This window comes from Pelophylax lessonae, assembly GCF_965119305.1.
Source record: "Pelophylax lessonae genome assembly, chromosome: 10".
In the NCBI taxonomy this organism is placed as follows: domain Eukaryota; kingdom Metazoa; phylum Chordata; class Amphibia; order Anura; family Ranidae; genus Pelophylax; species Pelophylax lessonae.
In genome coordinates, this window is record NC_138777.1 from 174542851 (window position 1) to 174570117 (window position 27267).

Genomic DNA, 27267 nt, shown 5'->3' on the forward strand with positions numbered 1-27267 from the left:
ACAAAATCACCAGGGTATGTAAACTTTTGATCAGGGTCATTTGGGTAGTTTATGTTGTCATTATGATATTTAAAGCAGTAACACTCAAAAGTGTAACTTTCGCTTTAAGTGGTCCCGACCCCTGACATGGCACATTTGGCATGTCATTTTTTTTTTTGGGGGGGGGGAGCGGGTACCTAGTTTTGACAGGTACCCACTCCTGCTTGGGCCACCTAGGCGGCTGGAGTGGAAGTTCTCCCCCCCCCCCCCCCACCTGCAATCTTCTGGGACACATCACAGGTCCCAGAAGATTGCCTGGCCATGCACAGTGCGCACCCGGCTGTATAGCCGCAAGCTGTCACAGCCGGGTGCCCACAGTAGTGATGCCGGTGCCGCCGGTAGAGGACTGAGAGAACCGAGGCTCCCCCCCCGGCCGCATCGCTGGACCGTGGGACAGGGGAGTGTGTTTATTAAAAGTCAGCAGCTACACTTTTTGTAGCTGCTGACTTTTAATAAACACAAAAGCCAGGGGAACTCCGCTTTAAAAAGAGTAAACACAGTTGATTGATAATAAATGACTTCAGCCAAACACTAACCATGGGTAAAAGGAAAAGTTTTTGTGTTCTCTTTCACTTTCATTGAAAAAATGGCCAAGAAATCATAAATTCTGCCAGGGTATGTAAACTTATGAGCACAACTGTACGTTGCTCTGTATGGAAACCAGGCATTTCACACTCCCAGGGGACTGTTTGGTGGCCATAGCTTTAGAAGAGAGTATTCTGTCTCTTTTCTTGGAGGAAAGTAAACCTGTTGCTTTGTTAGGCCGAGCTATATACACCCTTATCAGAATATAGCATTTTATGTGAATTTTTGTTTTGTTCTTTTTCCCCTATGGGCTGAAAAATCTGGCAGGCATCAACTGGCTAGAAGTCGACGGCTTTATACTGTAGGTAGGCAGCAAGACCCTTCTGGGTAGGTTTATATTTTTATAGGTTTTTTTTTTTTAAATAAAAGAACCTTACAGTGACTAGAAGTGGCTGTGTGATTTATTGCAGTCACAGATGGATCAGGTCAGGACATTTTGAATGTTGTATAATAATCATCGGTGTGCAGGGATGTCTATAAGCCTCTTAAAAAAAAAAAAAAATAAAAATAAAAAAATAATAATAATATAAGTAATGCTTCCGATTTCGAGGTTTGCTAGCAATCATCATATGGTTTCTGATGTGCTAGAGGATAATATGTGCCTTAGGCTGTCGGAGGAACTCATTATTGCACAGGGAGGTTTTTCTAGCTTGATTGCTGCGGGGTTCAGTCTCAAGCTGGGCTCAGATTGCTCTTTGGGACCCTGTGGGTACATCTCCCCCTTGCCCCCGCTAAATTTGCCTTAGCAATCTTTATTAAGTTCAGAAACCGAAAGTGCAAAGGTGAGTCAAAGTTGCTGTTCCTTCCAGGGGCTTCTCCCAAAGAATGGATGGAGAATTTAGGGGATAGACAATCGAAGGTGAGCAATAAGTCAGGTTCTTCATTTTGGGGGTGGCTGGGCATCCAGGAAACCTGGTCTGTAAAAATGTACCAGAAACTAGCATTTTCAGGATCAGAATTTAGTGATTCCACTCAGCATTTTTATTAGTTCTGCAAAGTGGACAAAAAAGGTTTTGAGAAAAAGAAGAGATGGACTTATGCTGGCCAAAGATGGAGCAAATTTTTATTTATTTTTTCCTGCAACCACGAGTTGTAGGAAAGAAAATCGCTTGATTTTCCCCCATCAATACAGCGGCCAATAGGCCACCCCCCCCCCCCAGCCCTTCCGGGAGAACACAATGACTACTGCTAGCGGCAATTAATCACATACAAAATCTAACAGGCTGGTTGTACCCAAGTTGGTCGATTGATCGACTTGGCTAGATTCAGCCTGCTTATACATGGATTAAATCTCAACTGGTCCCTGCTGAACTGGCTGAGATTCGAACTGTCTATGGTTGGCTTTAGTGCCAAAACTTTGAAATGGGCATTTTTATGGTTGTGTTGTCAATTTTAGCAGGAGGTTAGGAAGATTAGAAATTGGATGCTACATTAGAATTAGGGCTCATTGACACCACAACGGTATGCGCGGTTTGTCACTGATTGTGATGCATTATACAGTCCATTCAGGTTAAAGTGGTTGTAAACATTTTTTTATATATACCCAGTGATGTGATTATTCTCAGATGATGCACAAAGATAAAATAAATCCTTCTAAATAAGTTGTACCTGTTTATCTGCAGTCTTCTCTATGGCCATTCAAAGTCCAGCATTTTTAAAGCTTGTCTGAGCCGTCATAAAAAAGGGGGTGGAGAGATAAAATTACACACTGCAGAGCTTAATGAGGAGAGCTGATTGGAGGGAGGGGACACCCCCCCCCCCTTCACACAGGAACAAAGCTGAGGCTGTCAATCTACTGGAAGTTCCTCCCGTTATCCTTTTTTTTCCCTCTTGGTGTCAGGAAAACCTTTTTAGGAGTGATGCTGATAGTAGGGGAATGAAGCAGCAGATGGAAATAACACGTTTAAGACACACTATAAAGGGATATGCTTTGTTCATATTTCATGTCTGAGGTTTACAACCACTTTAATACACAGAATGCACAGCATACTACTTGAAAATGGTGTAAGCAGCAATTTTTCGCAGTGCACATGTGTTTTGATGATGCGTTGCAGTGCTACTCACAATCAGTGCCGGTTCACACTTCCACGTGTGCGGCGATCGCATGTAATATCGGAACACACTGCTTCTTCATTACATGCGATCGGATGTGCAGTGCGAATTCAGCCATACACTTTGTATGGCTAAATTCACACTGCACCCGCACAAAAGTCGCACATGAGGCATTTTTTCAGCCGCATCAGGATCGGATCGCACAGTGGTTCACACTTGTGCGATCCGATCCTGTGCGAACTGTCAGATCGCACTGCGATATGCGATCAAACTGGGGGTGTCGTTAACATTTAATTGACACCCCCTGCGTATCGCATATGGCAGTGTGAACTGCTAGATGTGCGTTTGCGATGCGGGAACAGGCTGCGAATTTGCAGCCTTCCCGCATCGCACAAGTGTGACCCGGACCTCAATGTCACCACAGAGCACTTCAGTAATATGCATATCATAAGCATGAAGCCCCGCTTGTGTTTTCCTATTTCCGGGATTTGAGATTTTTTAAAAATATTTTCTTAATTTATTTGTTTAGACTGTGTGTTGTGAATATTTTATATTATGTTTGCGTGGTGTAAATGAATGTGCCGTTTGTAGATGGCTTAGACGTGATCTATGTAGTGTACCCAGAAATAAACGCAGAGCGCATTTCTAGCCAATCAACTTATATTTGAATTCCTAATGCTCTATGTAATCAATGTGTCATTTCTATCAGTGATCTATTATTATTATTTTTTTTTTCCAAATAGAAGTTTGTGCCTGTGGAATGTAGCATAACTAGACTTGCAAGGTAGATGTGTTTTATTAACTTAAAAAGCGGCATCTTTTGTTTGTCACAGTCTGTTGCCAAATTGATTAGTCTTGCCTGTTTTGCAGCTTCTACGTAGTATTTTCCTACTGGGAGTTGGGTGGTATTTTATAGAGGCCTGTGTATGTGTATATATATATATATATATATATATATATATATATATATATATATATATATATATGTGTGTATGTATGTATATATATATATATATATATATATATATATATATATATATATATATATATATATATATATATATATATATATATATATATAAAAAAAAATTTGAATCTGCATTTTACTGATATTTTGCGTAATTTTTCAGGTCCTTATTCTATTTCTTTATTCTGACTTATCAAGCTTCAAATAAAAAGCCTCTAAGGCTCCATTCACACCTGAGTGTATCATTTTCAGGCGTTTTTCTGGCTTGTCAGGCGTTTTTTGCAGGTGTTTGGAGGCAGGCATTGACCTCTAACAAAAACGCCAAAAAAGAAGCTCATGTACTTTTTTGAGCTTCCGGCGACAAAATGCTCAGATGTGAACAGGGGCCATTGAAATGAATGGGATTTTGCTTGTTGGGCGTTTTGAGACTTTAGAGATGAGCGTTTTTACCAGCTGAAAATACGCTCAGGTGTTAACAGGGCCTAAAGTGTTATGTAAAAGGTAGCGTAGAGCCCCGTACACACGTACCGATTGTCGGCCGTAAATATTCTGCCGACGACCAATTGGCCGATTGTAGGCTTGTTGGTATGATGCTTCCGACAGCGCATTTTCGGCCAAACCGAATCTGTCGTGCAGGCATTAAAATTTTTGTTGGCCAACACCAGAACGGCCGATTGTTCGCCAGTCAGTACAGATTTCGGCCGACAGACAGCAGATTAGCAAGACTGGGCATGCTCAGAAAAGAAAAAAGACAAGGAAAGTTAACCATCACATGACATTACTTCTGCAGTCGGCTGTTGTTGGCCGACAAAATTCGTGTGCAGTCTTTTGCAGTTTTCAACAGACACGACAGCCCTGGACAAAAGACGGCCGATCGTTCGGCCGACGATCGGTACGTGTGTACGAGGCTTTAGAATAGCCAAAAAGTTGCTCTTTAGCCAGAATACATTACATTACGTTTTTGAATATTTGTGACTAGGGATGCACCAATCCGATATTCGGATCGGAAATCGGCCCCGATCCGGACAAAATAACTGGATCGGAGATCGGTAAAGTTCAGCCGTCCCACGGGCCGATCCGGTTTTTGCTGAGTATCGGCTCAGCCATCCCTTGCTAGGTGCAGTAATAGTATGGGATGGGAGCCGCTACTTCCTGTATAGGTCCGGCTCACAGGCGGAGTGATATCAGATGCACTCCGCCTGTGAATGGAGGAGCCACACACATGAAGCAGCGGCTTTGCAGCCGCTTGCTTTGTGTGTAGCTCCGGATCGGTTCCGTATCGGTATCGGCGATTTCACCTTGCCAGATATCGGTATCGGCTCCAAAAAAGCCGGATTGGTGCATCCCTATTTGTGACACCTGGGTATTAAAAAACAACAACAAAAAAAAAAAAAGTGATTTATATTTATTCGTTTTTAAAGAGGACAAAATCCTAGAAAAAAAAAAAAAATTATCACAGTGATTATGTGGTAATGGAAGCTAATACTGTGGAAAATGATGTTGCTTACTTTGACCCTTTCTTGTATTGTTTTGCCGCTCTCTTTTTAATTTATTTTATTTATTTAGGTCTTAAAAGAAAAATTGTAAATGAAAAATATTTTGTTCAAAATGACCCAATGGTATGATGAAAACCAAAAAGAATAATTGCAAGAAAAAAAAATGCATAAACTAACCAAAATATTAGGAACCGGACCCTGTTAAGTCAATTGGGTGGTACTGTCTGTGGAAGCACAGTATTTTCATGGCTGTAGCATAGTCACCATGCCACATCCTGTGTGCCAGCAACAGTCAGCAATACCTCATTACATTGTGGGATGGCGTGTTTGTTTGGGGGTTTCCTCCACTCTCATTAGCAGGTGACAGATCTTCATATGTGATCTGAATGGGTCAGCAGGTATGGAGTCAAGACAGGCCAGGCCATAAATTGTGATTTTTTTTTTTTTTTTTTCCAGCAAACACAGGTTGTAGGAAAGAAAATTCCTCGATTTCCCCCATCAACAGACAGTGTATGGGGAATCCCTCCTGTGGCAGGGGCATGGGGAGCCATCCCTGCTGGGAGAACACAGTGATTGTTGTGCTAGTGGCTATAGCATCTGACAATACTGGTTGTACCCAAGTCGATCACCCCCCCCCCCCTTCACACAGGAACCGAGATGAGACTGTCATTCACAGGCTGTGTGCTGGAGATCCCTCCCCTGTCACCTTCTTTCTCTTGGTGTCAGGAAAACTTGTCAGAAATCATTTATGCTAATAGCAGAGGAACAAGGCAGCAGACAGAAATTACACTTACTGCTCTGGATTGAGACAAGTACACACTATAGAGGGATATGCTTTTATCATATTTAATGTCTGAGGTTTACAATCACTTTAACCACTTAAGCCCCGGAGGATTTGGCTGCTCAAAGACCAGGCCCTATTTTGCGATTCGGCACTGCGTGATTTTAACAGACAATTGCGCGGTCGTGCAACGCTGTACCAAAATGAAATTGATGTCCTTTTTTTTTTTTTTTTTTTTTTTTTATTTCGTTTACGGGAAAGATTTGTCTTTTTTTTTTTTTTTAACTAGTAATGGCGGCGATCTGCGAATTTTTTTTTTTTTTTTTTGCAGGACTGCGACATTGCGGCAGACAGATCGGACCCCTAACTGACATTTTTGACACTTTTGGGGGTACCAGTGACATTACTACAGTAATGTAATCAGTGCTATATATATGTACTGTTACTGTCAAAATGACACTGGCAGGGAAGGGGTTAACTTGGGTTAAGTGTGTCCCTAGGGGCGTGATTCTAACTGTCGGGGCGTGGCTTGTTAGATCATCACAGAGACATACGATCCTATATAGCAGGATCACATAACCTCTGTGATGATCTAAGGGAGAATGACAGGCGGCTTTGTTTACATCAGCCGTCTGTCTTTCTCCCTCTCCGGCGGGAGATCTCGAGTGGCCGGCGGACATCGGAGCCGCCGGTCACACGTGCGGGGTGCAGGGAACAAGCGGGGGCGGGAGCACGGCGGTGCACGTTTGTCCCCTACAGGCTTGTGGGCGAGCGACGTACTGGTACGCCACTTTGCCTGTAGGGGGCTGACTGCCGCAGTATATAGTCGTGCGGCAGTCGGCAAGTGGTTAAAAGCCGGTTCACATATATGCAATGACAGACATTGCATGTGATTCTGATCGCACTGCTCTGCAAATCACATGCGTTGTCTGTGCGATGCGAATTCAGCCATACAGATTGTTTGGCTGAATTTGCATTGCAATCAGACACAACTCACACAGGACCTTTTTTTGGGTCCGCACCAAAATCGGATTGCTTTGGTGTTCACACCCATGCGATCCAATTCATGTCCGAACTGTAATATGCAAACAAATCTGGGGGTTTTGTTACCTTTGTATTGTCACCCCCAGCGATTCGCATATGGCAGTGTGAACTGCCTGCAAGTTTAATGCGATGCAGAAACCCGCAGTGGATTTGCAGGGTTCTCGCATGGCATATGTGTGAACCAAGACTAAAAAGTTCTAAACCTATACCAAAACAAGAAATGAGGGAATGGGTGTCCCTGGTACAGGAAGACGAGCAGCAAAAAAACAAAGCTTACAAAGGATATGAACCATTCTTAGTCTACTGAATAATTAATGTTTCTGTCTCTGTCTACATTTGGTAAGATTTCCCATAATTTCCTGTACCTAATAAAGCACCAGGGCAGGAGGTAAGAATTATTCTTTCCAGAGGGGGCAGATAGTATTCGGCCTCTTGCACACGATACTCCTGTTTAGCATCTACTTTTTCATCCGTTTTTTTTTTCTGCGTGTATTTTGGCGCATATGCGTTCGCGTAACTATGCGTGCATTTTTGCACAAATGTGTGGAAACTTATTCTCATGTTTTTGTTTTGTGCATTATGTAAATGCACATTTGTGCGCAATCTCGCGCATTTGCGCGCATGAGGGGTAAATTACTGCCCAAAAATGCAGATTTTTCTATTTTGTTTTTACTGAAAAATGCACAGCGCTTGTTTACGCGCCTGTGTGCACAGGCACATTACAATTAATGGGCTGTATTTTAGCTTAGTAAAAAAAAAAGCTGTACTAAGCTTTTTCAAGCTGCAGTGTACAAGAGAAGTTTTCTAATGTGCAATGTAACATTTTCTCTACTTTGTTATTGTGTATTCCTGTATCTCTTGCAAAGAAAATGAACTTTGTTTTCTTTTGGTATTAGAAATGTAGCAATTGTAACTTGGTTAGTCTGTTACAATGTGAGGCTCGATAATTCACTGTGCTTCCTGTTTGTCACTTTTTGTAATTTCCTCTTCTGCACATGGCAGGCCTTGCTTGATGATGACTATGTCACATTTGATGTACTCTAGCAGAATCTCTGAACCACAGATGCTAGTAGTATTGCTAGGCGCTAACTGCCAACTGTTTACTTTCAAAAAAAAAAAGTAAACTGAATAGGTGCTGCTAATCTGTAATCATTTGACATACAATGCCTTGAAAAAGTATTCATACCCCTTGAAATTTTCCACATTTTGTCATGTTACCAAAAACTTAAATGTATTTTATTGGGATTTTAGACAAACACAAAGTGTACATAATTGTGAAGTGAAAGGAAAATGATAAATGGTTTTCAAATTTTAATTTTTACAAATAAAATATCTGAAAAGTATGGTGTGCGTTTGTATTCAGCCCCCTTTACTCTGATACCGCTAAGGCCTGTTTTACACTTGCTCTGCTGATCTCCGCTGAGCAGGCGGATGACAGGTCTGTCCCTGCTCTGGGCAGAGCGGAGATGGGCACAGTCCCACTCTCCTCCATGGGGAGATTGGGTGAAAAGGGATTGCCTGTCTTTTTTCATCCAATCTGATCTCCTATCTATCTGAATCAGATAGCTGTGGATGTCAGTGGACATGTCGCCTCTGACATCCACCTATCCATAGGGGTGAATAGAGGGTCTGATCTGGTCCACCTGAATAACTGACCTGATCGGACAGCCTGTGTGAAAGGGCCCTATCCAAAATCTAGCCTGCCTTCGGATGTCACTTAATTAAGAGTCCACCTGTGTGTAATTGAATCTCTGTATAAATACAGCTGTTCTATGAAGCCCTCAGAGGTTTGTTAGAGAACCTTGGTGAACAAACAGCATTATGACGGCCAAGAAATGCACTAGACAGGTTAGGGATAAAGTTGTGTAGAAGTTTAAAGCAGGGTTAGGTTATAAAAAAAAAAAAAAAACATCCCCAGCGTTGAACATCTCACTGTTCAATCCATCATCTGAAAATGGAAAGAGTATGGCACACCTGCAAACCTATCAAGACATGGCCATCCACCTAAACTGACAGGCTGGGCAAGGAGAGCAATAACCAGAGAAACAGCCAAGAGGCCCATGGTAACTCTGACGGAGCTTCACAGCTCAGGTGGGAGAATCAGTCCACACGATAACTATTAGTCGTCCACTACACAAATCTGCCCTTTAGGGTAGAGTGGCAAGAAGAAGTCTCGTTTGCAGTTTGCGTGAAGCCATGTGTGGGATACAGCAAACGTGGAAGAAGGTGGTCTGGTCAAATGAGACCAAAATTGAACTTTTTGGCCTAAAAGCAAAACTCTGTGTAGCGGAAAATGAACACTGCACATGACCCTGAACACACCATCTCCATCGTAAAACATGGTGGTGGAAGCATGTCTTCAGCAGGGACAGGGAAGCTGGTCAGAGTTTATGGGAAGATGGATGGAGCCAAATACAGGGCAATCTTAGAAGAAAAACTGTTCAAGCCTGCAAAAGACTTGAGACTGGGGTGGAGGTTCACCTTCCAGCAGGACAACGACCCTAAACATTCAGCCAGAGATGCAATGGAATGGATTAGATCAAAGCATATTCATATGTTAGAATGGCCCAGTCAAAGTCAAGACCAAAATCCAATTGAGAATCTGTGGCAAGACTTTGAAAATTGCTGTTCAGACGCTCTTCATCCAATCTGACAGAGTTTGAGCTATTTTGCAAAGAAGAATGGGCACAAATGTTACTCTCTAGCTGTGCAAAGCTGGTAGAGACATCCCCAAAAAGACTTGCAGCTGTAATTGCAGGTGGTTCTGCAAAGTATTGACTCAGGTGGTCTAAATACATTAAATGCACGCCACACTTTTCAGATCTTATTTGTAAAGTTTGAAAACCATTTATTATTTTCCTTCCGCTTCACAATTCTGTGCCTTTGTGTTGGTCTATCACATAAAATCCCAATAACATACATTTATGTTTTTTGGTTGTAACATGATAAAATATGGAAAATTTCAAGGGGTATGAATACTTTTTCAAGGCACTGTAAATTAAAGTGGTCTCCACACATTTTTCCTCTAGCGATTAGTGTGCAGGATTGCTAAATGTGAATGGGTAAGGCAGGATAGGTAAATGTATCTGTTTGGTTACTTTATTCCACTTTTTTGGACTTGTGTTTTACATGGCTAACCATTTTAAAATAGTCCTTGTTCTCGCGGTTCAGTATATCTTTATCTCCTGCTGTTTTGGTTCTGAGCAATGCAGAACAAAATCACCTGAGTAAATGTTACCAATTTGGCCACACAGGGAGCAAAAAAAATCTAGAGTACTGTTATATTCATATCCTTTCATGTTAATTGCTCTGTAACAGCAACACTGGCCACTGATTGCCCTTCACAGCTTATAGGTAACTGCCAGAATGCACAATGCAGTTCTGTTTTCCTGCTTTCAGAAAGCCAGCATCAGAAATGACAATTCTATTGTACAATCTCCTAAGATTAGGTAGAATTGTACAGAAGTATTGGAATTTGTGCTGCATGTAAGACTCAGTCCTTAAAATTGGATGTGTTTACATTTAATAGCGATGGGATATGGCTCGTTTCCACTGAGCGGTATGGTACGGTTCGGTACGGTACAAAATTTTTGCCGTTTCCATTGTGAATGGTACCCTAATTCCGAACCGTACCACTTTTTTGGGACCCTTTTGTTGGGGTACCAAGCACATTAGTACCGTACCAACAGGGTGGAGCTACACTCTGCAGAACTTTGGTTGACAGAGAATCGTCGATCACCACTTTCCTGCTACACCACGCCTATCATGAAAGGGTACTATTGGCAGTGGAAACGCAAGGTGTACAGTTCCGAACCGTACCGTACCACTCAGTGGAAACGAGGCATTAGTGAAGTTATGAGATGTATTGTGACCGTGCAAGGCCCTGCCACTGTGAACATGATTGTAGAAAGGACCTTGAGTTTGCACAAATCCAAAGTGCAGGACTGTGGAATATCCGTTTTGAGGGAAGGAAAAAAAAAAAAAAATTTTTACAGATTTTTGTGGATTTTGGTATTCCTGGATTAGGCCCTGGAGTTTGGAGATTTCAAAATGCTTTGGGAGGGAAGAAATCTCCAATCCAGTGTCCAGGTATTGTTGAAGACCAGCAGGGTGTGTGTCTAGGTGCGCCCAGCCCTTATAATGATAGGTTTAGTATTCAATAATATTTATTGGGCTTAAACAAAACAGTACAAAAACAAAACCTAAAATAGAAAATATAGTAAATATAGAAAATATAGAAATCTATAAAAAAAAAAGGGGGGGGGGGTGGCATACAGAAAAGTACCACGTATCAGAACAGTGCATATCAAAGCATGACTCCTAACAGTATTGGCGCCTAGGAAGTCAATTACAAAAAGGTAAACGGCAAATACAACAAGTCCCATAATGATAGGTTTAGGCATACCTCCGTGCTCTGTGGAGACAGGTGTGTGCTCTGTCCAGGAGACGGGTGTACTGCCATAAGGGGACAGGTTTGGGCTCCTATTAGAAGAGGTGCTCTACTTGAGAGACAGCACTCCATGCTGGAGGAGAGATTCCTTATCCACAGGACTGAGGGCGTCGAGGTGGCTAGAGTTCAGGAATCTGGGAAAGTTGGGAAGACTAGACGAATCCAGCGGACTGTTGGGAATCTGGAGGTCTCGGAGGAGTGAGAGAGCCTGGGGTGCTTGTAGATCCCCTATTGAGAGGCTAGGAAGAGGTGGTGCTGAAACTACAGGTTGAGTGAGGTGAGATCTGAGAACCAGGAGATCTGGGTGAGACAGTCTGAGGAACCTGGGAAAAACACAGTGGCACTTTTGAAATGGGAGCCAGGTGGCTTGGCATTATATTTTGTTACTTGTTTTGATGGTGGAAATCCCTGCAAGGGCAAGTTTGTTTTTGTTTTTATTTTTTTACTTTCATGTTTAACCACCTTTGTGCCTTGCTTTAATAAGCAGACGATGACTACAGCAAGGTCCTATAGTTCTGGAAGGACATCTCCCAGAACCCCACTACCAGGGGCTCGCATCAGGTGCGCTCTGACTGCTGTGTCCTTTAGACACAGCTGATTGCAGATAAGGGTAAAGGGCCTATCGCAGTGGGCCCTTTACCATGTGATCAGCTGTGTCTAATCACAGCTGATGTAAACAGAGTTGCTGGTTATCGACAATCTTTTCCTGACATGGTGTGGCTGTGTGAGGAAAGGAGTGCTGATAAACCGGCAAGGCTGTCAGCACACTGTTTACACTGATAATCACTGCCCTGACCATCAGTGCAACCTCATCAGCGCACAACAGTGAAGAAGAAAAATTACTTATTTGCAAAGTTTTTTTATAGTACTGAAAAATGTGGGTTTTTTTTTCCCACAATTTTCATTTGTTTTAGCATAACAAAACCTAGTGATTATTAAATACCAGCAAAAAAAAGCTCTATCTGTCTCAAAATGTTAAACATTTTGTTTGGGTTCAGTGTTGCATGACCACGCAATAGTCATTTAAAGTGTGACAGCGCTGTCCAGTATTGAAGTGGTTAATAAAAGTGGGCTGACAAGCCCTTAAATGAAGTTTGGACAGGCAGAATCTCAAGGCCCGTACACACGATAAGAAAATCTGTAGGGAAAATTCGTCCGACGACCGATCTGCCGATTTTCGGATTGTTAGTATGGTGCTTTCGACAGCCGACTCCGACTTTTCGGCGGACAAAATCCTGATGTGCAGGCTATATAATTTTTGTTGTCCGTCAAAACAACGTCCGATTTTCATCTCCTTAGTACAGATTTAGACGGAAAAAAATCTTAAGAGCAAGACTAGGCATGCTCAGAGACGAAAGAACACGTATACAAAACAATCCAGCACATGACATCACTTCTGAAGTACAATTCTGTCGTACGGGAAAATTCGTATGAAAATAACCTCTTCACTTTCCACATCAGACTAGCATGCCACAAAAATGGACGACAGATCGTTCGATAATCTGATCGTGTGTACGGGGCTTTACTATTGCTGCTCGTACTACTGAGCTAATTATCCCCAATATCACAGGATCTTGTACTTTTACATGCATGTTGTGTTGTGTACGTTTTACTTGTCGCAGGGGAAGAGATTGTAGGACCGAAATCCTTCTCCCTCCTCCCTTTTTTTTTTTTTTTTTTTTTTTTTTATGTAATCTTCTAGTTGGTGTTTAAAGAAAAGCTGCAGAGCCTACATTCCTTTAGGCAAGGAATAACCTTAAAGTATCTTGCCACAAAACCCTATTGCTCAGGATATCTGTCATTTTGCAGAGTAGAATCCTGGTGCTGGTATATTTCGGTGCAGAAGAAACTGTCCAAGGAAAGGTGTTTGCAGACAAAGGGTTAAGTTTACTTGACTGAAGGCTAGTATGAGGGTTTGTGTTAGGGTTTGGATTACATAGTCTGAGCAAGGCTAAGGGTAGGGCATTACTCAATGCTTAGAGCTCTGGACTGAAACCGGTGGTAGTGATGCCAAGCTGAAACCTCGTGTGTCTCGGAGATTTGTCTTGTAGCTCAGTCCAGACTTTGAGGAAAATGGAGAGAAGGTCCCACAAGATGGATATTGCTTGGGCAGTTATGGACAGAATGCTTCTAGGTTGTTATATTTGCAAGAAAGACATCTGAATCTTCGGATGGTTTAAAGAAAATCATTATCTGTGGCTAGAAATGCAAATTTATTACTGTATTTATTTTTTGTTGTTGGTGGAGGATGCGGGCAATGATCCCGGCAAATGTATTTTTTTATTGACCTTCTAGCCGTGGCCTGGAGGCCTGATGTGGCCCTTTACTTGCCTTTATCCAGCCCTTGGTGCACTACTCCAACTGATTCCAATGATTGAACACTATTCCTCTCACTGACCTCATCAATGGGGCACTATTCCTCCCACTGAGACCAAAAAGGGCACTATTTCTTCCAAGCCAAAGCCTGAAGGAATGTAAACTGGCCCTTTACTTAGAAAGTTTGGAGACCTCTGGTCTAAAGATTCTAAACCTTTTGTATCGGTCTCTGAATTTGGGGAGATGAGCAATAATTTGTTTTAGACTGCTAATACTAGGGGCTTACGTTTTTGGGGCATTGTAGCATCATATCCTATTCAACATTCATATACAACATTATTACAAGGCATTTATATAGTGCATTCAATGTACACATCGCTTTACATATACACTATATTACCTAAAGTATATTGGGACACCTGCCTTTCAATGCACATGAGCTTTTAGGGGATCCCAGTCTTAGTCCGTAGGGTTCAATATTGAGTTGGCCCACCCTTTGCAGCTATAACCGTTTCAACTCTTCTGGGAAGGCTGTCCACAAGGTTTAGGAGTGTGTCTATGGGAATGTTTGACCATTTGCCCACCAAAGCCACATCAGGCCTCAAGGATACTCTCCTGGGAACCTGAGTGGCAAATTGCTGAGCATCAGCTCTGTTATGTGAAAGAAAGAAAGCCTAGCTAGAGAGATTCGAATTGTTCGGGTGGGGGGTAAATGACGTTCCCTCTGTACCCTGAAGTTCTAGATATGTCCATTGGTTTCCAGGGTGAGGTAGCAAGGAAAGTAAGGAGAAGAGGCTGCAGGAGCTGGCTGGGAGTTTATGAAAAGCCATAGAGTGGGGCATGTTTAAATCTCTTTTCAGGGTATTTATGGCAGTCTTTGTCTCGATGGGGAGATTTCCCTTCACATCTTTTATCAAAGACCTAAGATGAGAAAAGATCTCCCCAAGGTGAGAGGAAAAAAAAAACAATTTATTTGTTTACTCCTAGTCAGGAGTAAAGATCTAGTTCCTTGCTGGGATCTCTGGTCCTGGTAATCTTTTCATTTTAGATAGAAATTTTTCTCCTGGTTTGTTCCTGTGCAATCTACAATCAGCTGTCGGGCTGGGCGACAGGCTGGATAATCTAGATCCAGTGGTCACCCCAGTCTGGCCAGCAAGCACATGCAGACCTCAGCTCTGCGCTAGGTTGGACGCGACATAGCCCCACTGGACGGGGGGCTAGCCTGCGGGTTAAACGACTCGCGAGGTCGCATACAACTGGGTCTCAGCCCGAGTCGGTGTTCCTCCTGGCCGACAGCCCCCTCCCCAATTCTGAAGGGGTTCTGTCTGGAGCTGTGCTCGCCTGATTCCTGGTATAGTAAGTAGCTGTCCCCCCTTCTCCCTTTGGATGGTTTTGGGGTGGATGTGGGTCCCTCCTTGGGACGGTCGGACCCAGGATTCCCTTTCTTCCCTTCAGGCACCCCCTTCATCTGTCATGTGTATTGAAGCACACAGGCTACAAGAAAATGCCCATCTCCCCCCTCCACTTTGGCTGGGGATGTGCGGGTGGTCTGGCCACCTCCTGGGGTAGGGGCAGGGCGCTATGCTGACTATAACGGGGTGTGCCTCCGGCGACTAAACGATTGGCTGTGTGTGTTGTACCTGGTGGGGGCTCCTGCCAGGGTCCCCTCCACCCCACCTGTCCTTGAGGCCTAGGGATTCCTCCTGGGTCCGCGCGGGGCCGCCATTTTCTTGTACCTTGTGTGCTTCCATGCATGTCGGCCATGTTTGTGTAGTCTGGTGGCCGTTTTGCGGTGGTTTGCCATTGACAGTGAAGCCTTCCTGGGTGGTGGAAGCCCCTCCTCATCCCCTGGTGCTGACTCCTGGATTCTTTTGTTTCCTGATCGTCGCTCATGGTGACCGCAGTGGCTGGATTGTGTGGGATGTTGAGTCTGGTGGGGTCCTCTCCCTCTCTGTTGAGGATCGATTGGTGCTCTGTGACTGGCAAGCAGGTGGTGCTGCCAGAGCGGTGGTTGTTGTCCCTTAGCAGTGTTTTTACACTTTTTTTCTGGGGGTCCCCCTGGTGACTCACGGAGTCTTTGGAGCACATCTTTCCACCTGATCCCCATTCTGGGGCTGTGGGGCCCTCTTGGTCCCATCCATTCATCCATTGATTCACTGACGGCGGTCCTGTAGTCCCTTGTGTGCTGGTTTGAGGTGGTTTTTGGGCGACAGGCTGGCATAAAAGCGCCCCCTGCCTCATCTGTCTCCTTAGATCCTGAATCTGATTCGGCCGCCGCGGACGTGGGTCACCCTACTGGGTCTGCGACCACGCACACTGAATCCTCTGTTAAAGAGGATGATTCCTCCGCTTCTACAACCATGCACGACAAGGCGCTGGTGGACGCACTGATAGTATCTGTGCTTGAGACTTTAGGTTGGAGGACGCAGCTACCACTGCGACTGCCGCTCTGGATGGCTTGCAAGTGCCAAAGGGAACCTGGGGCTCAAAGGAGTTCCCTTTCCCCTCCTTTTTAGACAGAATTGTCACTGAATGTATTTATCCTCTTGGGAGAGGGGAAGATTTTTAGGCAGTAAGAGGAGTTGAGATGGATTGATGGCTGCCATTGGTTCATCAGTTTCCTCCCGCCACCCCCCCCCCCCCTTTTTTTTTTTTTTTCAAAATTTCTTTTTTTCCTTTTCTTGGCCTTGACTAATCTTTCCTTTCGAGGAGATCGCCTGTTTGGTGCTACCTCGTTGTAGACATGGGCCCTCCTTGGCTCATAGGAAGTTGTTTCGTCCCTCAGGATCGACTGAGGATCCAAGCGACCGTGGTTTTCAAGTCAAGAGCAGGCTTATCCAGACCCACGGAAAAGGCCCCTTCAGCAGGAAGGTGCACCCTCACCCGTATCTGGGGTGAAGGACGTCTTCGCTAGTTCCCGGACCCGTGGACTCCCTGGTAGAACACATGGATCCACTAGGTAATTCGGTCTGGCTACAAGATAGAGGTTCGTTCTTACCCTCCGGTAAGGTTCTTCCGTCCGACATGCGACTGTCCCTGGTCCGCTTACAGGCTCTTTTTGGGGCTTTGCAAGACCTTTTCTTAATGGGTGATGGTTCCGGTTCTGACTTGGGAACGTTTTCAGGGGTTTTACTCAAACTTGTTTGCAGTCCCTGGGAAGGAAGGCAGGTTCGTCCAACTCTGGAACTCAAGGCGCTGAACTGTTTTGTGCGGGTGCAGAAGTTCAGAATGGAGTCCGTTCACACGGTGGTGGCTTCCCTGCATCTGGGGGATTTTCTTGCCTTCATCGACATCAAGGACGCTTACCTTCACATTCTAATGTGTCGGTCTCCAGCCCTTCCTCTGCTTTGCCGTGGGAGAGAAACATTATCAGTTTGTGGCGTTTTACCTTTTGGTCTCGCCCCTGCTCCTTTTGGTCTTCACAAAAGTGTTGGCCCCGTTGCTTGCATTGTTATGCCAATGGGGGATCAGGGTAATGGGGTACTTGGACGTCCTCCTTCCTTCTGTGAGCGGAGTCTTCTACTGCAATGGTGGAAAACCTGGAAATCAGCGTACGAGCTTGAGGGAGTTTTGGCTGAATTCTGAATTTTTAGTAGTCTACTCTGGTTCCATCCACAAACGGGACTATCTGGGTCTGACTCTGGACTCTGCCTTAGCCATAGTGCTCCTTCCTGTGGACAAACTTCAGAAACTACAGACTGCAATTCGTCTCCTTCTGTCCAGCAGATGGTCATCCCTCCGGACTTGCATGCGGGTGTTGGGCCTGATGGTGTCTACCTTCGAGGCGGTTCTGTTTGCACAGTTTCTTACGAGGTCTTTGCAAGGGAGATTCTGGCAAAATGTGACCAGAATCTGCTGTCTCTGGTCCTCCACTTGTTATGGATGGTGGTCCCCATGGATGAAAGCCTGTTCGGTTGGGGAGGCGTCCTCTGCAAATATTCTGCTCAGGGGATCTGGACACTGCAAGTGTCCAGACTACTGATCAATGTCTTGAAACTCCCAGCGATCAGACTGTGCCTGGAACATTGAACGGATTGTCTTCAGGGATGTCAAGTGCATATTCATTCAGACAATGATACGTCCCTGGTTTATGTCAGTCACCAGGGGGGGCACGAGAAGTGTCCTGATGGCTCTGGAGGTAGCCGGCATTCTAAGGTGGGCAGACCAGGTAGTTCCAGCCCTCTCCGCCATATACATTCCTGGGGTGGAAAACTAGTAGTCGGCAGGCATTGGATCAAGGGGAGTGGTCCCTTCATTCGGAGGTGTTTCATCAGTAGTGTCTCCGGTGGGACATCCCTGAGGTGGATCTGTTGGCTTCCTGGCTCAACAGAAAGGTGCAGAGGTTTGTGGCTTAGTCACAGGATCCTCTGGTGGCTGCCACAGATGCGCTGGTGGCCCTGTGGGGTCAGTATAGTTTGATTTTTGCCTTCCCTCCTCTCAAAATTCTGCCAAGACTTCTACGCAGGATCGAGGCAGAAGGGATTCCGGTCATCTTAGTGGCCCTGGACTGGCCTTGCTGGACTTGGTACAGCAATCTTGAGTCACCTACTTTCCTTGAAAGCTTCCTCTAGGGACCAATCCTCCGTCGTGTTTTTTTTTTTTTTTTTTTTTTTTTTAGTCGTGAGGTGGTGTTTCCAACGCTGTTAAAAGCTAGGAAGCCTACTTCTAGGAAGATCTACCCTAGTACGTGGAAGCCATTTATTGTGTCGTGAGTCTCTTGGGGTACATCCTCGCTCTTGTTCGGTGGCTTGTATCTTGACCGACCTTCAATGGGGGGTTGAGCAGAAACTGGCCTTGAGTACTATCAAGGGTCAGGTGCCGACCTTAGTGGTCTTATTTCAACACCCTTTGGCCACATACTCCCTGGTGCGTCATTTTCTTCAGGGAGTTATACTTTTGACACCCAGTACGGTTGCTGTTGCCGCCTTGGGCCCTCGATTTGGTGCTCTGTACTCCAGAAGCCTCTTTTTGAGAACCTTCGGGAGATTCCTCTGCTTGGGCTGTCCCAGAGGGTGGCCTTTTTGCTGGCTTTCACCTCTGCGCGCAGGGTGTCGGAATGGGCGATGTCATTTTGCCATTCGCTTTACTGGTGGTTCACAGTGATTAGGCTTGTAACAAAACTAAGTGGGGGGTGGGTTGGTGGCAGCTTACACCTGGTTCTTCATTTAGGCCCTCCATAGCGCTGGTCACATCTGACTTATATACTTGTAACAAAACTGAGTACCTATTGCAGAGAGAGGGAGTATACCCCCCTGGGACTGCCCATAGGCAAAGCCAGACTTTTTTTTTTTTCTGCCCAGTGTCCTACTCCTGTAGGGGGCAGTATAACCCAAGGGATAAGAGTATCAGGAGCTGTGTCCATCTATGAACATCAGAGCAATGGATTTTACGATGAGTCAAAAATACTATTTTTTTTTTTTTTTTTTTTACATGAACTGTAGGCCCCATTCACACCTGAGCATTCTGGGAGCATGCACATAAATGCATGTTTCTATGTCTGTTTCCAGAATGCGCAAAGAACATGAATCACGCTTGGGTTGCCATTAATTCATAACGGCACCCACAAAGCAGCTAGCAGATGTGTTTTGGTGTGTACCAAATCGCACAGTAAGGGTGTCAAGCTTTGCACCGTAAAAAGGTGGAGGAGCTTCAATGTCTCGTTTGGAAGCCTAATTCAAGTGATTGGATGGCCCTATGCTGTTGCATAAAAAACGGTCCTATACTGTCGCATAAAAATCCTGCAAAATAAGTGAAAAAATGAGCATTAGTGCAGAAGTGAATGGGGCCTAAAAGTGAAGCTGTTGCTTTGTTGTGCATGAGTAAAACAAAGGTTCCCTTCAACAGTTGTAAAATATTTCCCTGTGCAGCTACCCACCACTTATTTCCTCAGTGCCCACACCAATAAACAGCACAGCGGCTAAGTGATTAGCACTTCCACCTAGCAGCACTAGAGGAGTCTGTCCACATCCCAACCCCAACACTACATGTCTGGAGTTCGCTTCCGTGGGTTTCCTTTGGATGCTCCAGTTTCCTTCTACACTCAAAAGAGATGGATCCTAATTGGATCCTGTCTTAACGGGACCTTAGATTGTAAGCTCCATAAAGGCAGAGCCTTATGTGAATGTACACTATATGTACAGCACTGTGTAAAATTGAGGCTATATAAATACCTGTAATAAATAAAATATTGCATTTATTACACCTGAAGATGTCACCGGAAGTGACGAAACGCGTCAGATTGGAACGCACAGCGTGGTGACGTGTGCTAAAGGTGGTACACAAGCCGGAAGTTCTACCGCTAGTGTCCACACTGATCGGCTTGCGCCGTAACACACGCTCACAGGCGGCCTGAATAGGGCTGCAATTGGGAGGATTGAACCCCGACCTTGTTTTTTGCTCTACATTTCTTTTATGCTTGGATTTGTTTGCATGTACAAATTTTTACCCTATTGGGAATAAAACCCTAAAGGATAATACACTATTTGGAGCTCCATTTTTTTCATATCTTTGTCTGGCGAGGGGAGAGGAGACAGAGGGGGACCTTATCACTTCACCTGCCCTGAAGCAAGCCAAAGAGATTGTTTTAGCCTGGAAGGCTATACAAGTCTGATAGGTTATGGTGCTATAAGGCACACATGACCGACAACGTCTGTTGAGTGATTGAATCTTACCCTTGTCATAGGATTCACCATCGCGCTGAGCACCTGCACTTTTGTTTAGAAGTTTTGCACAGAGAAATCACTTTATTGCACATTTATTGGAATTTTCATTTTGGGAACCTTTTGCACTAAGGACTCATCTTTATATTGGACATTTTGAGTTTGGACTTTTTATGCAACATTGTATTGTGGAATATTTAATTTAACACTTTATATACTATTTATTTATGAAGTTTTATATATTTACTATTTTAGAGCAAGCGCTATAGGTAGCCTTTTTAGACTACTTACCTAGACATTTATTACACCCGCCTACCTCCGACCCGGACCACTAAAAACAAACCAAAGGGGATCCGGATCGTCCTCTGTGAAGATGGATCAAATTGGAGGTAGTCTGGTGTAAACATGCAGCAGAGTCCCCAGCTGCCTGTAGAGCAGCGTGGGCTCTGTAGAAACTGAGCTGACACGGACCTGTACCCCGTCGCGCTCTGATCTGATCAGCAGGGGATCTGTGAGCGGATCCCCTGCTGATCTGAACAGGGTCCGCCCCTTGTTAAAGGGGCCTTTTTAAGGAAATTGGAGCTGCTGATTAGGGAGCTGAAATTGATATTTACTGTACATTGTAGAGCGTAGCGTACCAGGTTTGGGTTTCCAGGGTTATTGGGAAGAAATTGAAAGCTCTATGTACCTGCACTTAGACCTAACAGTTTAAACTGTCAATACTATAACCTCACCTCCACTGCTTTTGTGAGCTTACACATAAAAAATAAGAATGCATTTAGTTTCCCTAGTTTTGCAGACAACTGGTTTCTCTTGCAATGTACTATCTGGGGGCAGGGAGCTTTGTTTTCTAGCATTCTTTAGGAAGCAGGGAAGGGAAAGTGACGTGATAAAATCTTACTAGAGCTGCCTCTGATTTACTGACAGCCTATGTTTTGTTACTTTTTTGTTTAAAACAAGCAAAACGTGTGTGGAGTGATGTTGAACGATTATAAACCGGTACCCATGTGATATGTGCCCTCTTCTACAAAATGGAGGTATCGTGAATTTAGACATACAGTATCTCACAAAAGTGAGTACACCCCTCACATTTTTCATGTGACAACACTGAAGAAATGACACTTTGCTACAAAGTAGTGAGTGTACAGCTTGTATAACAGTGTAAATTTGCTGTCCCCTCAAAATAACTCAACACACAGCCATTATTGTCTAAACTGCTGGCCACAAAAGTGAGTACACCCCTAAGTGTAAATGTCCAAATTGGGTCCAAAGTGTCACTATTTTGTGTGGCCACCATTATTTTCCAGCACTGTCTTAACTCTCTTGGGCATGGAGTTCACCAGAGCTTCACAGATTGCCACTGGAGTCCTCTTCCACTCCTCTCAATTAGGACATCACAGACTTGGTGGATGTTGGAGACCTGCTCTCCTCCACCTTCCATTTGAGGATGCCACGCAAATGCTCAATAGGGTTTAGGTCTGGAGACATGCTTGGCCAGTCCATCACCTTTACCCTCAGCTTCTTTAGCAATGCAGTGGTCTTGGAGGTGTTTGGGGTCGTTATGTTGGAAAACTGCCTGTGGCCCAGTCTCAGAGTGGGGATCATGCTCTGCTTCAGTATGTCACAGTACATGTTGGCACTCATGGTTCCCTCAATGGACTGTAGCTCCCCAGTGCCGGCAGCACTCATGCAGCCCCAGACCATGACACTCCCACCACCATGCTTGACCGTAGGCAAGACACACTTGTCTTTGTACTCCTCACCTGGTTGCCGCCACACATGTTTGACACCATCTGAACCAAATAAGTTTATCTTGGTCTCATCAGACCACAGGACATGGTCCCAGTAATCCATGACCTTAGCCTGCTTGTCTTCAGCAAACTGTTTGCGGGCTTTCTTGTGCAACCATCTTTAGAAGAGATCTTCATCTTCTGGGACGACAGCCATGCAGACCAATTTGATGCAGTGTGCGGCGTATGGTCTGAGCACTGACAGGCTGACCCCCCACCCCTTCAACCTCTGCAGCAATGCTGGCAGCACTCATATGCCTATTTCCCAAAGACAACCTCTGGATATGACGCTGAGCACGTGCACTCAACTTCTTTGGTCGACCATGGCAAGGCCTGTTCTGAGTGGAACCTGTCCTGTTAAACCGCTGGATGGTCTTGGCCACCGTGCTGTAGCTCAGTTTCAGGGACTTTGCAATCTTCTTATAGCCTGGTCATCTTTATGTAGAGCAACAATTCTTTTCAGATCCTCAGAGAGTTCTTTGCCATGAGGTGCCATTATGAACTTCCAGTGACCAGTATGAGAGAGTGAGAGCGATAACACCAAATTTAACACACCTGCTCCTCATTCACACCTGAGACCTTGTAACACAAACGAGTCACATGACACCAGGAGGGAAAATTGCTAATTGTGCCCAATTTGGACATTTTTACTTAACAGTGTACTCACTTTTGTTGCCGGTGTAACATTAAAAAAACCCTACCTCGTGAAAATTCCCTACCCTCGTCACTTCCTGTGCACATACGTCATGGAACAGCTGAGCAGCTTACCACTGCGCATGCTCATAGCTGCAGAGGGTAGGGAATTTTCTCTGGGTAGTGTTTTGTAACGTTACACCGCATCAGCTGTTGCCGCGGGTACATGAAATCATCTCCGCTCCAACCCCTCTGATTTCCCTGATCTCGGCTCCTAAATGTAAAGGCGACGGTGGGTCTATGAAAATATAAATCACGGAGATCTCGGCTCCGTGAGTTATATTTGCATAGATGCGTTTCTGCATGCGTGTTTTTGATGCCTTCCGGTATGTTTTTGATGCGTTTTCAGAGTTTTTTTTTTTTTTTTTCTCCATCTTGGTTAACAATCAAGGAGGTGCGTTTTTGCTCTGTTTGCCCTTTCCAGATGTCTTCCATACAGAAAAAATGCAATATCCTCTACTTTTGTTGACTGCGCTGGTGTGAACTAGGGCCATTGCAATCCATGCTAAACACCGCGCATGCGTTTTTGATGCAGTGTAAAAACATACTGGACTGCATGTGGTGTAAACCAGCTTTAAAGCGGTTGTAAACCCAAAGTTCAAAAAAAAAAAAAAAAACCTGCAAGACAAAGGCATAATGAGCTAGTATGCATCGCATACTAGCTCATTATGTATTACTTACCTTAGAACGAAGCCCCGACACGGACCCCCGGACATCGCTGCGGGCGCTGCCATGATCCCTCGCCGTCTCTTCCGGGTTCGGCGGCTCCGGCGCGGTGATTGGCTGGAAGAGACGGCTCCGGCGCGATGATTGGCCCGAAGCAGCGATGACGTCACTCACGCGCATGCGCGCGGTAGTGATTTTCCGGCAAGCTCCCGGCAAATAGATTGAAGGTCCCCCCGGACCTTCAGAGCACATGCGCCGCTCGCGCGAGCGGCTGCATGCACTGTAAATATCTCCTAAACCATGCCGGTTTAGGAGATATTATTTGTACCTACAGGTAAGCCTTATTATAGGCTTACCTGTAGGTAAAAGTGTAAAAAAGCGGGATACTACCGCTTTAAGCCACGTTTCACACTATAATTGGCATGTATTCCACCTTCAATCTATCATGAATGCTGCTATCAGAATAATCCACCTTACCAATCGTTCAGTGTCCGCTACTCCTGTCAATCCCTCCACTGGCTTCTGCTCACCCAATGAATTACATTCAAAATACTTACAACATCTTACAAAGCCATCCGCAATTTATCCCCCAGCTACATCACTAGCCTAGTCTCAAAATACCAACCTAATCGCTCTATTCGTTCCTCTCAAAACCACCTGCTCTCTAGCTCACTCTTTGCCTCCTTCCATACTCTCCTCTAGGACTTTTCCAGAGCCTCTCCAATCCTATGGAACTCCTTACCCTTATCTGTCCAATTATCTCCTACCCTATTAGCTTTTAGAAGATCCCTAAAAACCCTCCTCTTCAGATTAGCCTATTCTACCCACACCTAACTGTTTTTTCTTTTTCTCCATTCGCTTATCCCCAACAGTGAGGCCCCTTTCACACGCCCGGTGTGCCCGACAGACTCAGTTTTTCTCAGCGGGGATTTATCCGCCGATCCCCGCTGAGCAGGCGGATGACAGCTATGTCTCCGCTTATTTTGCAGAGATGGAGCGGTCAGAGCCCCGCTCTCCTCTATGGGAGATCGGATGAAAGCAGACCGCCTGTGCATTTTCATCTGATCTTATCCGATCCTCCAGACGAATGGAAAATAGGCTTTCCATCCGCCCGGATTTCACGGACAGGATCGGATGGCAGCGGGTGTCAGTGGAGATGTCTCCGCTGACATCTGCTGCTGCATGGAGCATCCAATCCGGTCCACCTGAAAAACTGACAGGTGGACCAGATTGGAAAGCCTGTGTGAAAGGGACTCTTATTGTCTTTTTGTTTCACCCTTCCTTCTAGATTGTAAGCTCTAATGAGCAGGGCCCTCTAATTCCTCCTGTATTGAATTGTAATGTAACTCTATTGTCTTCCCTCATATTATAAAGCGCTGTGCTATATAAATCCTGTATAATAATAATGTGAATTGCGCAGGAACCGCACTGCATTCCTGTGCAATTCACATGCGTTTCAGTGCGGTGTGATTTGAGCCCAGTCATTTTGAAAAGGTTCAGGTCCGGTTCACATTAGTGCGATCACAGAGATCACATGTAATTCGGAGCGCACTGCTCCTAAATTACATGCCATCTCTGTGCGGTCCATACAGTTTGTATGGCTGAATTTGCACCGCATCCGCACTAAACACGCACATGACCCCTTTTTTTTTTTTTTATCCGAAGCAGAATTGGATCGCATGGTGGTTTACACTAGTGCGATCCGATTCTGTGCCAACTTGCAGATCACACTGCGATATGCGATCTCAACTGGGGGTGTCGTTAACTTTTTTAATTGACACCCCCAGCGTATCACATATGGCAGTGTGAACTGCCAGAGGTGCGGATGCGATGCGGGAACACGCTGCATATTTGCAGCGTTCCTGCATCGCAGAAGTGTGAACCGGGACTTAAATCCACAACGCATCGCATCGCATCAAAGTGTAGGCACCTGTTTTGGAGTGAAACACAACCTCATTGCATTTGTTGTTTTGTACTTTGCGATCCAGTGTGGACAAACCAAACTGCGATCCTTTTGGGGTGTTGACTTTTTTATTGACACCCGCAGTGAATCGCAAACCCAGTGCAATTGCAATGCGGTGCTGAAATGCCCAGAAATCCCTGCGTTCCCTGCATCGCATATGTGTGAATCTAGGCGCAAGTTCTAAATACAATATATTGAGAATGTAGATTGTGTTTGTTTGTTTGTTTTTGGTCTCACTGAGAGCCGGTTAACACTGAGGCGATTTGACTGCTGGGGCGACCTGTGAAGTGGGGTTGCACAGCGCGCACCGCGACCTTGGAGCGACCGGCACGGACTTCATATCATTGAAGTCAATGCAGGTCGCTCCAGGTCGCCCCAAAGTAGTACAGGACCCTTTTTCTAAGTCGGAGCGACTTGTGTCGCTCCTATTAGAACGGGTCCTGTGCGAATCTATGGCAGGCGACCAAGTCGCCTGACAAGTCGCCCCAGTGTGAACTGGCTCTGAGTGTGTCAAATCGGCAAACATTTATTCCGATGTACAGTATTGTTTTACTTCTTCCATAATTGGCGGTTCACACTATTGTGATGCGGGAACACTGCGAATATACTGCTTGTTTCCGCATCGCATCCGCAGCACAGGCAGTTCACACTGCCATATATGGCGATACGCTGGGGGTGTCAATTCGTAGTTAAGTGCCGGGTCACACTATTGCGATCACAGACATCGCATATGATTCGGAGCGCACTGCTCCTAAAATCACATACGATGTCTGTGCAGTGCGAGTTCAGACATACAGTTTGTATGGCTGAATTTGCACCGCAGTCGCAGTGAACACGCACAGGACCATTTTTTGGTCCGCAGCAGAATCGGATCGCATGGTGGTTCACACCTGTGTGATCCGATTCCTGTGTGAACTGTCAGATCGCACTGCGATATGCGATCTGATCGGGGGGTGTCATTAACTTTGAATTGACTCTGCCAATGTATCGCGCATATGGCAGTGTGAACTGCCTGTGCTGCGGATGCGATGCGGGAACATGTAGTATATTCGCAGTGTTCCCGCATCGCAATAGTGTGAACAGGCACTTAACTACGAATTGACACCCCCAGCGTATCGCATATGGCAGTGTGAGCTGTCTGTGCTTCAGATGCGATGCTTGAACACGCAGTATAATCGCAGTGTTCCCGCATCGCAATAGTGTGAACCGGGACTGACACCCCCAGATCAGATCGCGTATCGCAGTGCGATCTGACAGTTCGCACAGAGATTGGATCGCACTGGTGTGAAACCACCATGTGATCAGATTCTGCTGTGGACCAAAAAAAGGGTCCTGTGTGTGTTCACTGCGATTGCGGTGCAAATTCAGCCATACAAACTGTATGGACATCGCATGTGATTTTAGGAGCAGTGCGCTCCGAATCCTATGCGATGTCTGTGATGGCATTAGTGTGAACCGGCACTAAGACTGTATAAACGTCTATATTAATGAAGTGTGATGATTTTAGCACAGAAATAAAGCTTTGTGAAGTCCTAATAAAGTGAAATAGAAAACTCCTATCCGTAGGAGGTCAGAAATGTGAATGAATTTTGATTTGGCACTTTTCTCCTGTGTCTCACACAGTCCTGTGTGTGTTTTTCTGTACACAATCGTAGGTCATTGACTATTGTTGGGATTGTTTGCGAGGATTAATGCAAATAATGTGATCCTCCAGTTCCCTCCTTATTCTCTTGCTCTGTTGCACAAGATTCAACAGTCAGACAAGG

General features: G+C 45.0%; 1 protein-coding gene across 2 annotated transcripts in view; it reads left to right on the forward strand.

Moving 5' to 3' along the window:
• MARK2 (microtubule affinity regulating kinase 2) overlaps positions 1-27267 on the forward strand; it is a 251027-nt gene that overhangs the window by 10708 nt on the left and 213052 nt on the right. The window lies entirely within an intron of this gene.